This window comes from Manis pentadactyla, chromosome 7 (assembly GCF_030020395.1).
Source record: "Manis pentadactyla isolate mManPen7 chromosome 7, mManPen7.hap1, whole genome shotgun sequence".
NCBI classification, from domain to species: Eukaryota; Metazoa; Chordata; class Mammalia; order Pholidota; family Manidae; genus Manis; species Manis pentadactyla.
The window spans coordinates 12,485,534-12,501,295 of NC_080025.1; positions in this window are offsets into that span (position 1 = coordinate 12,485,534).

The window sequence follows — 15,762 nt, forward strand, 5'->3', positions numbered from 1 at the left end:
TAGCTATAGCTATTGACCTTCGGCATCTGAGGACGTGCTGATTGGGTCTCTGCTGTATAGATACTTTTTCCCATCCTGCTCTTTTCCGCACTGTCCTCTTCAGAAGGAAGTCACTTTGCGCAGTCCACTCGTGAATGTGATTTATGCATCCCCCCCAAGGGGGAAGCATCTCGATAAATTACTTGGAATTCTTCAACAGGAGAGATTTGTCTCTTTTCCTCCATTTATTTATTTAGCCTGCCATCCACTTTTATTGGTACACACTCACTCCTTGCACTTTAAAAAGCGTCTCCTGCTTAGATAAGCTACAAGTTGTCTTTGCCTATGAATCACCACCTCAGCCCATCTTACTTCCTACTTTTCTCATTATTTGTCACTTATTTTACATTTCTGTTGCCTTGCTCTATTGCACATTGTGTGTGTAATTCTGGACTATTGTGGGGAATAAATCATTTCATATGCCATACAACAATACAAGAGAAAGACAGATACATGGAAATGCTGCAGGGGCAGCAGCAACCGGCTCGTGACTCTGTGTCAGAAATAGTACATGGCAGAGCATCAATCTGAACCACACCAGCACGTTTATTTAAGGATCCATGTACTTGCAACTTGGCTATCAGTCATCTCACCCTTGAAAGGATGGAATAACTTACTCTGGGCTGCTTCAAGGAAGATTTAATTTCAGATTGATGCTTTCTACTCAGAGTCCATTCTCCCCATCCTTTCAGGCAGGCTCCCTGACTTCACACCCAACAAACAAACATCCCTGCTTACAGCTTATCTCCTAAGTGAAACCCATTCCAGAAGCACAAAGTCAAGCTTAGGGCACAGAGTATCAGCACATGCATCATGTTCTGGGTTGTCTTACTCACTGTACCTGGTCAGGCACCCTCCCTGGATGGGACCCAAACATATCTCCCAACTCCTGGAACCACAATATAGCTGTCCTTCAAATTTTAACAGGCTTAGCCAAAAAATAAAAAATAAAAAGAGCTTTATGTAGAAAGTTATCACATGGGAGTTTTCTGGTTTCATTCTCCCTCTCTTCTTTCTCTGCAAATATATATATATATATATATGTATATATATATATATATATACTATAAACACTTGGGTATAACTTTTTGTACGGACATATACTTTTACTTGTCTTGGGTAAATGTCTAAAATTGGCTGGGTCATATGGTAGATATATGTTTAACTTTAGGAGAGATGGTCAAACTGTTTTCTAAAGTTCTGTACAATTTAAATTCCCCGCACAGCACAAGATTTCCAATTCTTCCACATGCTTGGCAACATTTGGTATAGTCAGTTCTTTCAACTTTAGACATTTTAGTGGGTGGGTAGTTGTAACTCACTGTGATTTTGCCAAATGGCTTTCCTTGGTGGTGTGTAATATAGTCCGGGAGAACTCCCCCAACTTCCGTATTTTAAAAAATACTCTTACAGTCAAGAATATTTCATTGACCAAAAATGTTTCAGAACACTTTGAAAAACACTTTACAAATCCATTCCAAAATTTTATTTAGAATTCAGTTTATAAGTTAGCATAAAATAAATTTATTTTTTGTTTATTCCTTTAACAAACATTTCTTAGGCATCTATTACATGCTGAGCTCTGTGTTACGGTAATAGGAGAATGAATTAGATGTTGGTCCTGTTCTTATAAAGCTTGCGGTCTAGTGGGTGAAGCAGATATGTTAGAGACAGTAAAAGCCAAATTATAGTACCTGTTGGATATTTTGGTTTTGATGTAAAGAGCGAATAAGGAAGAAGAAACACTGAGGAAGCTCAATAGTTAAGATATACAGAAAGGGGAGGTCAAGGAAAGGAAACAAGAAGTAGAAATGAGAGATTCGAGAAAGCTAAAAAAGAGAGAATTTTGAAGATTTCAAGAGGCCCTCTAACCCATTACAGATGAGTGTATGAAGAAGTGTAGCAATTTCAATTCTATCTCATACCCAGAATATGGCCTGGTGACTAACAGGTGGTATAAAAAAGTAGTAGGCCGTCCCTTTTGGAGTAAGAAATCAGCAAATAGAATCCAGCTTTGTAGGTTTGAGGGGTGTGCGTGTGTGTGTGTGTGTGTGGTGTCAAAGAGTAAAAATGGAAAAGGCAGGCAGTTAGAAAAGAATGAAAGTATTCAGTCTACAGCCTGACAAGGATGCTGTCAGGCAGAACTTGGTACTTTTAAGGTGAATCAATATGTGTTCAAGAAAGAAAACAGGATCCTAGTAGAGGGTATTATGCCAACCACACGTATTTTAAAATTGTATTTTCCCTTCTGTTACCAGATTTAGTTATCTGATCCAATATTTAGATAACAATTTCTATAAATTTTGCCAGAAATAGAGTAAAGGCATTAAATTCATCTCTCTTTTCCTTCCTCTGCCTCTTTCTTCTCTCTTTTCTTCATTCTTTCTACTTTGGGTGTGTGTTTAAAACATTGCTTAGCCAACAGCTTACTCAACTTATTTTAACTTTTTCTTAGAAAAAAGCATTCACATGTAGGGCTCTAACTCTAAGGCAATGTTTTGATTAGATCCCATGGGAACTGATATGAAATGTTTTGATTTTCACAGCTTTTTCTTTTCTCTTGACCAAATGTGTTATTTAGGAAAGTACTTTTAAATCTCCCAGTGTATGGTATTTGGTGGTTACATTCATACAACCAATTTAAAAATTCTACACATCATATTTAATATTTAAAAGGTAGTATAATTACATCAAAATTGTGCAGAAAGAAGAAAAAGCAAATTCATCATGCTAAAAATACTTATTTAGGTCCATTTGCTACATTTCTATCATCTTTTCCCACATGCATATTTGTTTTGTGGGGGAATTGTTCAAATGAGTATTTCCTAAAAAATGGTATTGTTTGTCTTATTTCTACCCATTGCTCCAAAAAGATAGGAAGTTGTTATTGACCATTATTCCATAAGCATTTTCCATATTGCTGCATAAGTGTTTATAATCATTAAATATATTAGGATGCATAATATTCTACTTACTGAATGTGCTATAGTTTTATTTATTTTTGGGCATTTAATTTATTTCTATTTTGGGGCTATGATAAAAAATGCTGAATTAAATTTATAACTTTTTCAGTGTTTTGGATATTGTTGTAAGACAGATTTACATAAACGGTGTTCTGGCATAGAAAGTACGAATATTTTTATGGCTTCTAATATAATGCCAAATTGCTTTCCTAAAATGCTGGAGCATTTAAAAATGCAATCGTATGTGAGAGAGACTACCCATTTCTTTATTCCCTTGCCAGCATGAGATATTATCATTTAAAACCATTTTTTGTCCTAACTGAACTGGTTTAAAATGAAAATGTGTTTTCATTGCATTTCCCTTTAGTTTTTCACAAATGTGTTTATATGTTGCATTTACTATTTTCTGAACTATCTTTTCATATCATTTGATCATTTTTCATGCTCCCCTGGCATAACATATATATTTCTTGCTGACCTTAAGAGTTAATAATAACATACCAATGCACTTTGGGACTTGTTACTAAATACAGATATTTAAAGATATACTCAGTGTCACTCACTCACACTCTATTTGATTAAATACACTCACACACTACATTTAAGTTCAAGTACATGCAAAAACTACAGTTTCCAAAAGAGCCAGGGAAACTTGAACTGTTGTAAGTGGCCATCAGCCAGGGGTCACCTCTCAGTGATAACACTTATGAATTAATAAGAGAATTTCAAGTGATTATCAGTTGCTTTGCTGGATTGATTGCATGAACATCACACCAAACTGAATCCTGGGGAAGTACATTAATTTTCCAAAGTTAACAGATAGGAAAGGGAAGTTGGCCCACTGTTGGCTGCAGGCAGCCTCTACCCAGACTTCTTCCTCTGTCATGGGCAGTTGGGGTGCTGAAGGGCTCCTGGAATAAAGTGAGGACAGCTGCACCCAGGGCTGGTTTATCAAAGATAGTTGGTGTGTCCTGCATCTTTCTGACCATGGCAATGAGTGGCCCAAAAGATTCTCAGTGAGCCCAGATGAGCCATTTAACACATTTCAAGCCTGTGTGCCTGGTCATTCTCTCTGCAGCCATCAGGGTGTCCAGGCAGCCCCTCCCAAGATCACTGAGTTGTGTTCCTTACTGTGTTTCTTGAACTCTTGTTTTTCTTCTGTGAGTCCTTGTCCCCTAGATGAGGTCCTGCTCTTCCGGCAGGGAGTAAAACCTAAGAGTGAGCACCACCTGATGGGGAGGTTTTCTCTTCCTTCCTTGGAATCTGGGTTCCTGCCTCCCCACGAGTTCCAGCCCCTGCCTGCCACCCCAGCTGCACCTGTTCAGCTGCTTTGAGAAAAATAAAAATGAAAACAAAGCAACAGCGCAGTGGGCGCTCTTTGCTCCACATCCAGTTTGCCCTGTGGGTTGCGGCAGGTTGTGAAGCCAGGGATTCCCGTCTGGACCCCAGCCCAGCTCTTAAGAGACCTCTTGGAGTTACGTGAATGGATTAGGTTCACAAAGTGCTTAGAGCAGTGCCTGGCACAAAATCAATTCTTAATAAATGGAAGCCATTATCTTCTATATATAGGTTAGTTCTGTTTCTCAGGTTCTCCCTGGGTAAAGTTTTCATATGATTACCAATGGTTTCTTGTTAGAGACTGGGGTGATGAAATAAAAACCCTGCCCAGTTGAACTGTCTGTTTAATGTGCACAATGCTTTTTTTTTTTAATGGTTTTTTATATTTTTATATTTAAAAAATTTTTAATTTTGGTATCATTACTCTACAATTACAGGAGGAACATTATGTTTACTGGACTCCCCTCATCACCAAGTCACAATGTTTTAAAAAATGATTTTTCCTATGAATTATTTTGAACCTTTTTGAATTATTTTTTTCTTTTTTTTCCTTCATTAAATGAAGAGGGAAAATCAACATTTTAATCAACAGTTGGAAATACTGTAATAAAGAATTAGAATTCTAGGTGTAGCCACTATGGAAAACAGTATGGAGGTTTATCAAAAAGCTAACAATAGAAATACCACATGGCACAGAAATTCCACTTCTGGGAATTTGCCTGAAGAAAACAAAACCCTTAATTTGAAAAGATACACGCACTCCTCTGTTTATCTCAGTATTATTTACAAATAGCCAGAATATATAGAAGCAACCTAAATGTCCATCAATCAGTACACAAATGGATAAAGAAGATGTAGTATGCATACACAATGGAATATTACTCAGCCATAAAAAGAACAAAATCTTGCTATTTATGACAACACTGAGGGACTTAGAGGGTATTATGCCAAGTGAAATAAATCAGAGAAAGACAAATATCATATGATTTCGCTTGTATGTAGAATCTATAAAACAAAGCAAATGAATGAACAAATAAAACAGAAACAGACTCATGGACACAGAGAACAGACTGGTGGATTGCTGTAGGGGAGGTAGGTGGGAACATGGCAGAAATAGGTGAAGGCAGGGAAATTAGTGAGAATGCTTAATATGTTGATTTGTTAGTTACATGAGGGTATACACATGTCAAAATTCATTGAGCTATACACTAAGATTGGTACATTTTATTGCATGTACCTCGATATAAAAAAAGGATTAGAATTCCATTAGAATGGAAGGCATGGATATTTTAACTTTGGATCCTATAGACTATCTTAATAAAGAGCTTAATAAAAAATAATATCAAAAACTTACATAGCATTTGTGCCCTTATTAACTCATCAGTCTTTTAACCTATTTTTATAATGTTGGTAGCAATATTTTTTTTTTATAGATAAAACATGGGAACTTTCTCAAGGCCATTAAACTGGTATAACAAGCTGGAATTCAAATCAAGATATATATATATTTTAAGAATCTATAGTGTTAATCACTCATTCTGTTGTCTCTAAACACATCTAGTGAAACATGCATGCACTTCAAAAATGGCTTTTATGACTTATTCATACTGTTGGGCAACACGATAGTCTTATAGTGATAGAAGATCCCAGTGATTAATCAATGAGTGTAAAAAAAAGTTGGGCATGAAATCATATATAGTTACATAAAATAGAATATATGCAGCACTTACATGTATGTGACTATGAATGCATGTTCATATATGTCTAATACATGCATATTTAAGGATATAAAAAAATTAAGAGTAGGTTGGATTATGCATGTTTTACTTTTACATATGTTTTAATGAGATAAAAGAATGTACATGTGTATTTTAACATTATATGTACAGTCTAATAGGAAGATACACATTCACCCAAACAAAATAAATTGTCTGGCTGGTTGATCCTTTTTGGAGCTTGGAAACCGTGGTCATGTATATCACATAAATATATTTAAATCTGGCACATTGTACTTGATTACTACAATGATGACATTTTAATCATCTAAACAAAGACAATTTTGAAAGTAAAAGATGCTACTAAAAAATAATTTGAAATGTTTTTCTTTTGCATGAAAATTAGTTCCGTTATATTGGTGAATCTATGTGATAGTTCTCTTCGAAAATGTTATTTTTTAATGTAAAATGAAAACACTTTCACAGTAACTTCTTTATCATGATAATTAGAACATTAACTTTCAACCTAAGCAGAATACTCATTTTGATATATTTTCACACTCTAATGAGTTACCTAGCCAGACCTCTATCTCACACTGTCAAAGTTTATTTTCTAGTTTGTTTTTTCAGAAAGGCTTTATTGTTTTGAATTTTTCATAAAAATTGCATTCAGTATTGTTTAATTTGTATTTTATACTAACTCTTGAGGTTTTTTTCTCCTTTTTAAAAAATTGAGGTATAACTGACATAAATTATATTAGTTTCAGGTGTACAGCATAATTTCATATTTGAAATGAGACTTCTAGTTAACACCTCTTTTAAACCAAGATGTTTTTAATTGAGAAAATATCTTCTCTGTATATGTTGAGATACTGATAAAAGTAGAGCAAATTCTATGATGGAGGATTTCTCAATCCCCAGTTAGAAAAAAATTGAAATGTGTAGTATTTTTGGCCAAGTATTTTAAAAGCAATGTCTTTGGAACTCAATGGACTTTTGACATGTTGATGATATTTTATAAAACAAACTTATTACTTAAGCTGTCTTTTTATGATTCTTCAGAGCATTGCTTCAGATTTAGACTTTAAAATCAGAAGTCTCAATTTCTTTTCATTGTTTGAAAGGGTAAGAATCTATGTAATTAAAAATGGGAGATGTATCCAAGGTCCTTTCCATTGCTTGAATTGTTTTAAAAGGAAATCACAGAATTTCAAAATTAAATCTTACAAACTAAACTCTCATTGATGTATTTGTCTAGTTTCTCCTTTACTTTTGTACAGATAAATTTCAATGTCTTCCTGATGGCAAACTGTGCTGTTAATAAATACAATTTGCCTAAAGTTTAAAAATTAGAAGTTTGGGCTGCTCTATTCTTTCATTAATTAAGTGGCATATTTATAACTGATTTTGAAGAAAGTGCAACTGAAATCCACAGGACTCATTTACAAAGTGGTTACCTTTAGGTTGATTTGTAAGACAGTTCTCCAGTTTCTCAAACATGTTTAAAAGCTGTTGATAATGAGTGGCAAAGAGAGAATGTGTGTATTGCCAGGCAGGTGTATTGTTTTTTGGATTTAATGTCAGCTTCATCACTGAAGTTCTATGGTTCAGTCTCTGTAATAGTGGGGCTCTGTGACTATGCAAATATTAATTATCAACTTCAATTTTGTTTGATAGAATTTTGAAAGCTTGTTTGGATGGGATTATAATTGTGTGAGCATTGCAACTAATTTCAAATATATTGATGGCTCACGTGTCCTTTAGTAAGGACATTTTTTTTTTTTACGGTGTCCTGTGTTCCACCAAAATTTGTACTTATATTTTACTACAAAACCACAGAATTTTATTTTTATTGTTGAATTTTTGAACTGAATTAAAAATGCCACTTACAATCATCTTGGGTATCTCACCTTCAACTCAATGATTTCCAGAGACATTATTTTGACTGTAGGGATTGACTGAAAAGTTAAACCCTAATTAGGATAAGCAGATTTTCTCTTTTAAATATCTGATGACATTAATAGGTAATCTGTCATTAGACGCATTTTCAAAATTCATTGCATGATTGTATGCTTCATTTCTCATAGGTGTGCAAGAAAGCTTACGGTGGAAATAAATGAAATTAACAATCTAAACCAGTCCAATAAGATTTCCTTCTTTCTTGTGGGAAAATGATATTCCATTGTGTGTGCATGTATGCATACAAATATATGTGTGTGTATATATATATAGGGATATGTATAAATATATGTACATGTATATAAACAACATCTTGACCCATTGTCCATTGATGGATGCTTAGGTTATTTCTGTATCTTGGCTACTATGAGTAATGCAGTGATGAATGCAGGAGTGCCGGGATTGCCTACACACCCTATTTTCACCTTTTGGGTATACACCTAATTCTTTGGGCAAACCCTACAAGTGGGATTAATGAGAACATTCCATTTTATCAGAGAGCCCACAGGCTGTTCCTGAGGGCGGAATTAGTTATGCAGGACCTTGAAAAGACTGGGAAGAGAGAGGCAGGCTTCAGTCTTTCAGACTGAACCACCCGTTACAGGGGGAACCCCGTTCAGCCCCCAGGAGCCTCTTAGGTTCGAGATGAGCTAAGGTAGAAGCCAGAAGTACAAAGAAAGTCCATCTAAAGCATCTAGCTTATTTTATTGTAACTATTAATAATTATTCCTCATTAAGAGAGAAAAATTTCTAGGATAAGTGGTGAATCACATGGTCATTGTATGGTAGTCACAAACCAGGACTCTCCTGGGCACAAACTGTGCAGAGTTAACCTATTTATGACCACTTATGGTTGTAACAGTTTTTAGATTTGGGCATTTCTATCCCTGTACATGTTCTTAGCTGACCAATGGCATTCTTCGCCTATTCCTCTTCCTGAATTGATTTCTGAAGTTACTGCATATCTTTAATTGCCACCTTTTAAAATTCTCCGTTTTCATTATTTCCTTGAATAGGTCTGGAAGAGCTTTGTCAGCCTCAAGGCTGTCCTATTATTGCAACCTCATACTAACAAACAGACAGCTTGGTTCCCAGCCAGCAAAGGTGCACAAATTGAGGGCTTCTGAATATTAATAATGTGGGGAGCACCTCCTGGGGATTACAGGCATACACAGGGAAAACATCTCCAGGTTCTTAAACACACTCCTGAAGGTCCAAATTCCTTCCATTAGCATACTGCCAAACTTGCAGAATTTCATCCGAGGAGGAATTTTTCTTTACAAAATAAACTTTGAAGTGATTACTTCTTGAATACGTCACTCAGCTTCCCTTCAGTGATGTATTCAAGATATTTTCCCCTTGTATCCAGGATCATCATCTATATTGGGGTGCTTATGTCCATTAAGTTTCCTTGAGTCTCAGAAATAGTGAGGGGACCACATTTACAAATTCATCATCCCATGACTGTGGTGTCAGAGAATCACAACTATCTCTGCACATTGTGCCTGATTTTTTTTTTACTTGTAGTATAGCTGATACACAATACTGTGCCTGATTTCTTGATACTCAAACAAAGGGTCTGGCATTTGGGGGAAACGGCTCCGTGGGGGAGGCATTAATAAACACTTCCCTTTTCCATTTCCACTGTGTAGCCCTGGATAGATCTACTGCTGCTTAAATATGGAAGAGATGAAAGGTAGTGGGAATCAACTCACATTGAAGAGATCTAGTTAATCCTAATATGCTGGTTTATCTTCCTGGACACTGCAACTGGCAGGATAGAGCCCCCCTGTCCACAAGGGAGGGACTGCAAAGGAAGGGGGTGCTTTACCAAGAAATTAATGGGATCCTTACAAAGGACAGTTTCAGAGACTGTACTACAGGGTGCTGTTAGCTTTTGCTTATGCTTTTGGGTATATGCTTGTTTTTTAAAAAATTGTTTTGTTTTGGGTGTGCAGAACTTTCCCAGGACTGAATTTTGGCTCTGTGTTCCCCAGCTTCCCTGCCTGAGATGGCTCTCATTTTCTTCCTCCTTCCCTCCCCTCCCCCTCTCTCATTTCTTTCTTCTATTACCCATGATACACCTACTCTTTACAGACACGGGAATGAATGAATCACGGTCACTAATCTCAGATCCAGTTACGTGGACAGCCAGGAAGTAAGAGCTGGGACTGATATAATAGAACCATAAGATTTGGTAACTGTTTTGTAATGATTACCTATGTCCAAAATCAATTTAGAACACTGAGTACCACTGCTTCTCAAATGCAAATATGAAAGACTATAGCAGCACAAATTTTTTTCTCGGTCAGTATCATGAGAATCCTGTTAGAACTTGTTTGAGAATGGAATTTAATAAAGACATGGACTTCTGAGAGTCCTCCTGACATCTTTGGATGAAGGGAAAAAAAATTTTTTTTCTTTTTTTACAGTGATGGTTTCACTTCTCGCTCTTTAAGTGGTGTCCATTATAATTTGTAACTTCCCATTGCTTCGTATTCAGTACTCTCTCTTTAAAGGCCACATACCCTGTCTGAAATAATAACTGAATAAAGAGAAGCCTATGGTTGATTTTGTGAAAATTTTTTTTCAATAAATAAGGCGTGTGATCCAATTTAAGGGAACAGCGTAAGGATTGAATTTCTAAGTATATTAAATGTCGCTTGGGGAAATTTGTGAAGAAGAAATCCTGGTTTGGCAGCTTAGCCTGAATCGCAATCCTCTGTTTCCTGTGGAGTTCCTCCTGGGACCGACCTAGGGGAACTAACCTCACCTCTCGTTGCCATTTTTCTTATTTGCAGACCCTCAAGACCCTCAGGGGGATATGCTGGACACCCGTGCATGCAGAGGGCTCTTCCATGTGATGATGCCAATATGCTAGCCTGGGGTTCTTTCCCAGCATTTTCACTTATATGTGAACTTCCCTATTGATTGCAAATTTTTCCAGAGCAGCAACAGTAATGTCAGATTATTTTATATCCCACTTAATACATTTCCAAGGGAATATTCAACGCAATGCAAGGCATTCAATGTTCAGATGAATGGCTTTTCATCTAACTTCCCCAATTTCTGGTTTCACTCCCCATTCCCTCTCCCTGTCAACACCTCAGAAATGTGTTAAGGACTATTTTCTGAGAGCTTAAGTCAAAGTTTCACCAGCTGAGCTATCAAAAAATGCTAAATGTCTAACAATTAAAAGCTTAAAAAATATTTCAAAATACCAGAAAAGACAAATGTTCTACATTTAACAGGGGCATACTAAAACCCCTGACTACATGTAGGGCTGGGAAGGGTTTATACTTTGGCCTAGTGCTCTTTTTACTTGCTTTAAAGTGGTGTCAGGCTTACAATGCTTTAAAAAGTTGACGATAAATGATACTTGATTAAAAAAAAAACCTTGTAAGCAATCTCATTGTACTCAGAAAATGATTGCCCTGAAATTCAATTGAATGCTATAATTATACTCAGTATGCTTTATTTTAAATCGTAGACACAATAAAAACAAAGATTTCACTTTCATATACTCATTATTTCTTATTTTAAAAAAATAAAAGAAAGTCCCCCCCAATATAATGAAGCTATTACAGAAGAAATGGGGTAATCAATTTCTAATATATAACATCATTTCAATGAAATGAGCTATAATTTAAATAAAGTCATCTTCCGGTAGAGCAGCAAAATGCAAAGAAAGCATTTTTACTAGTATCACATTTCTCTAACAGTCAGAAAGATGAGCCTAATGAAATGACTATGAGGTTAATAACAATCCCATTTTGTCCTGCCATTTATTCTCCCAATACATAAAGCTATGTTTTGACAAAATCTCTTGCCCCTTGCAGACATAATCTCAAAGTAACTTTTAGGAATGAACCGATTTCCCCAGACCAGAAAGTAGCGTGGTTTGTTTGAAGCAGCACTCCACGACTTGGGTTACCTTGATTTGATTATACCATGGATAGCACAGGTCACTTGATGTTTATAATACCTGAACCTCAGTTTCATAATCTGAAGACCAGAAGTTTTGAGTGTCAAAATCAGTAATATTTGTGACTAAAAATACAGTGATTACTAAAGTGAATAGAATTGTCCACAACCCCATGGACAATGAAGTTTACGGCCGCTTTTTATTTTTTGACAGGGATAAGAAACTATAAACTGATGAATGCTTGGTAGCTTCTCTTGCATATTTCCTAACTTCCCTGTTTCAAACCATCACTTCTCATTAGCTTTAGAATGTATGTTTTTCCATGTCCTTTGAAAATCAGCTTAGTGTCTGTATTAGGAAGAATATAGGTTATTTGTCTAGGAGGTGACTAAACTACTCCCATCTTAATCTCAGTGTATTTTTTCTTTGACATCAAGTCAACTAGACTTCTTTTTTTAAAAAACTAAAAGTGCTGGTGGGATTGTAGATTTGTGCAGCCACTATGGAAAGCAGTATGGAGATTTATCAAAAAACTAAAAATAGAAATACCATATGACCCAAAAATTCCACTTCTGAGAATTTTCCCGAAGAAAGCAAACCACTAATTCAAAAAGATACTTGCATGCCTATGTTTATCACAGCATTACTTACAAATAGCCTTAATAAGGAAGCAATCTAAATGTCCTTTGATAGATGAATGGTTAAAAAAGAGGTGGTACATATATGCAATGGAATATTACTCAGCCATACAAAAGAATGAAATTTTGCCATTTGCATCAACATGGATGGACCTAGAAGGTATTACGCTAAGTGAAATATGTCAGAGAAAGACAAATGCCATATAATTTCACATTATATGTGGAATCTTTCTAAAAAACAAAACCAATGAGCAAACCAACAAAACTGAAAGACTGACAGGCACAAAGAACAGACTGGTGGTTGCAGAGAGTGTGTGTGACAGTGTGTGTGTGTGTGTGCGTGTGTGTATGGGGGAAGGAGTGACACAGATGAATGCGTGTCAAAACTCATTGAGCTATGTGCTAAGATTTATGCATTTTATTGTATATACCTCAATTAAAAAAACAAAACCCGAAAACCTAAAAATCAGTGTGTGATAGTGGGAAGGGTGGAAATTTTAGAGCCTGCTAACCTTGTACGGCTTCAAACCAAGAATTTAAATTTGTAAGCTTCAGTTTTCTCATCTTGAAAATGGGCATAAGGGACACCTGCTTCACTAGGTTGTTTTGAGATGCCTTCCATAAATGTGCAGTCAAATGTGTAGCCTACAGCCAGGACAAAATAAACGGCAGCTCTTAGGAAAATAAAATGCTCCCTCCTTTTTTTTGCTTAGGTGCAAACCTTTCCATTTCTTCTTACTCCTTTCTTTCTGCTGCATCTTATCTTTCTTGTGTCCCTGCTGTCTCCCTCCTGGTTCACAGTTATCCACAGACTTCTCTCCATCCTCCTAAAACCTTCCTCCCATTTGATCTTGCTGACCTACTCAAAGCCAATGGCGTATTCTGCCACCTTCCTTCCCTGGCATGTCAGTAGCCATTGTCTCCATTTCTTTCTCCCCATTGTCTTTTAATTCCCTGCAATCTGTTTTCTTTCCACAGAACGCCTTAGAAACTGCACTTTCAAAGATTACTAACAGCCTCTTAAATGCCAAATTAGGTGATGTTTCTCTGCGCTCTTTAATAGCAGCATAATTGACACTGGAAACACCTTGCCTCCTGGGAGTAATCATCTTTCTTGATGAGTAAGTGGCTCCCCTTGGAACTTGCAGTTATTCCAGACAGTGCAAAAGGTATGTGTGTATATATATTATATATCATTACAATTGCAATTTCTGTGAAAAAAGGTTTTGGAGACGAAGTGACTATGCATTTTAACATAGAGTACAGACTACATGGGTACTGTCATTTCTTACATGATTTAACTCCTCCTATTAATAAGTCTGTTTACCTTGAGTGATTGCCCAATACGGCACTGTACAGATTTATTTTAACTTTACCTCTTCTTTTAGTCTAGCCATATGATCTTGATTCATTAACCAGAATACTCAGCTCAAGAAATTTGAAACCCAACTTAGCTTAGTAATAAAGCTTGTCTTTTCCCCAGCTCGGGCTGCTACAGGCTGGAAGCATCTCAGTGGAAGGGGGCTCTGGTTGATCTCTTGTGCTTTTCTTCACCTAGTACTTTTCTTTCTCCCCCAGTTAGCTCCTGGGAGCTTTGGTGGGGACAGCAGAGAGGGCAGAGGGCACAGTGGGGAGAGAGGCAGGAAGACCTGATGATCTCTGAGTTAGCAGCACAGAAACCCTCTCCTGCTCCATCACCAACTGCCAGCCATTCTCCAACCTTCTAGACCCCTGGACTAGAGCCAGACCCTCAGCCACCAGCTCCTGACCTCAAAGGAACAGACAGCAAACTCCCTCTGGGCTGCCTTGAAGCCAGCCCGCTCTCTCTATGCCCGACACCAGTAGGAGGCACAGCTGTAATCCAAGGGGAAAGAATGGGGACAGGCCACTCAGCAGTGACTCCCTCCAAAGAAACACTGCCACTGGGAGTCCCCCTCTCACTCCTCAGACCTCTTATATCTTTCACTGGAGTGAGGAGGCATCACGGTTGTGGTGACAGTTCTTAAAAAGTTCCTTTGACAATCTGCATAAATTGACATGGGATTTCACTGTGCAACTTCAGCATAATTGCATCGTGGCACCTAGCAAAAAACTACCTTTTAAAAACCTATTACACACGTTCACATATATATACTATTGGCATCTTTTCATGTTAATGCATCAGTACATCTTATCTTTCTCTATGAAAGGATATTGAGGCTCAGAGATGTAAAGATCTTGCTCAGCTGTACATGAGACTAAGCTGTGCAACTGGGATTCTACCTCTGTCTGCCTCATGGCAAAGTTTATACTTATACACCAGGCATGCATCTCTTTCCGAGATTTATGTGGTATCACATGGCTCCTCAAGAAATGCCCCAAGCTCCTGAGTAATAAAGCTTCAGGTAATAATAGAGCATTTCCCAAGTTTTGTTTAGATACCACCACATCTCCAGGCTAGGACCATGGGTGCTGATGATCTCACAGAAAATCTGTTAATATGGTTGGTTACAAAGTTACAACTCTATACACAGAAGGGTAAACAGATGTGGCTTCTGCCCACAAGAAGTTGTGGACTTCTGGATTACTCATTCATTCATTTACTCAGTTATTCAATAATATGAATGGAGCACTCTGCTATAGTAATAAATAAGAAAGACAAAAGTCCTTTTCATTGAGCTTATGATTCTGCTGGGAGAAATGAATACATATAAGAGGATTTCAGGTTGTAATAAAGTTACAGATTCTATAAATCAGGCAATGAGATAAAATGAGATTGTGCTATTAGAGAAAGGGCTTTGTGGCAATTAGTTTGCGATCATCCCTGAAGGAAGAGAAGCAGCTAGCCATGGGAAAAGTCAAGGGAAGACTCTTTGAAGTCGAGGGTACAGGGAGAGCAGTATCTGAGCCTGGGATGCATACAGTTGATCCCAGCATTGCTGGAAGGTGAGAGAAACGGGCTCTGGGCTACAGAGGGTCTGCAGAGACTCCCTGGGCTTGAGCCACATGGGTGGGTCCCAGCACTGGTTCCCACTCATGCTCTATGTGGCCTCCAGTCCAAAGCTCCTAAGGATGGCAGAGGTGTGAGCAGGTCCTTCACCTGTGCATCCCACCACGGGCACTGGAGGGGTCCGCTTGTCCACTCCAACCACTTCACTGTAATGCCTGGGGGTCATGCCTACCCCTCTCCACGGTGTCCTGTTATA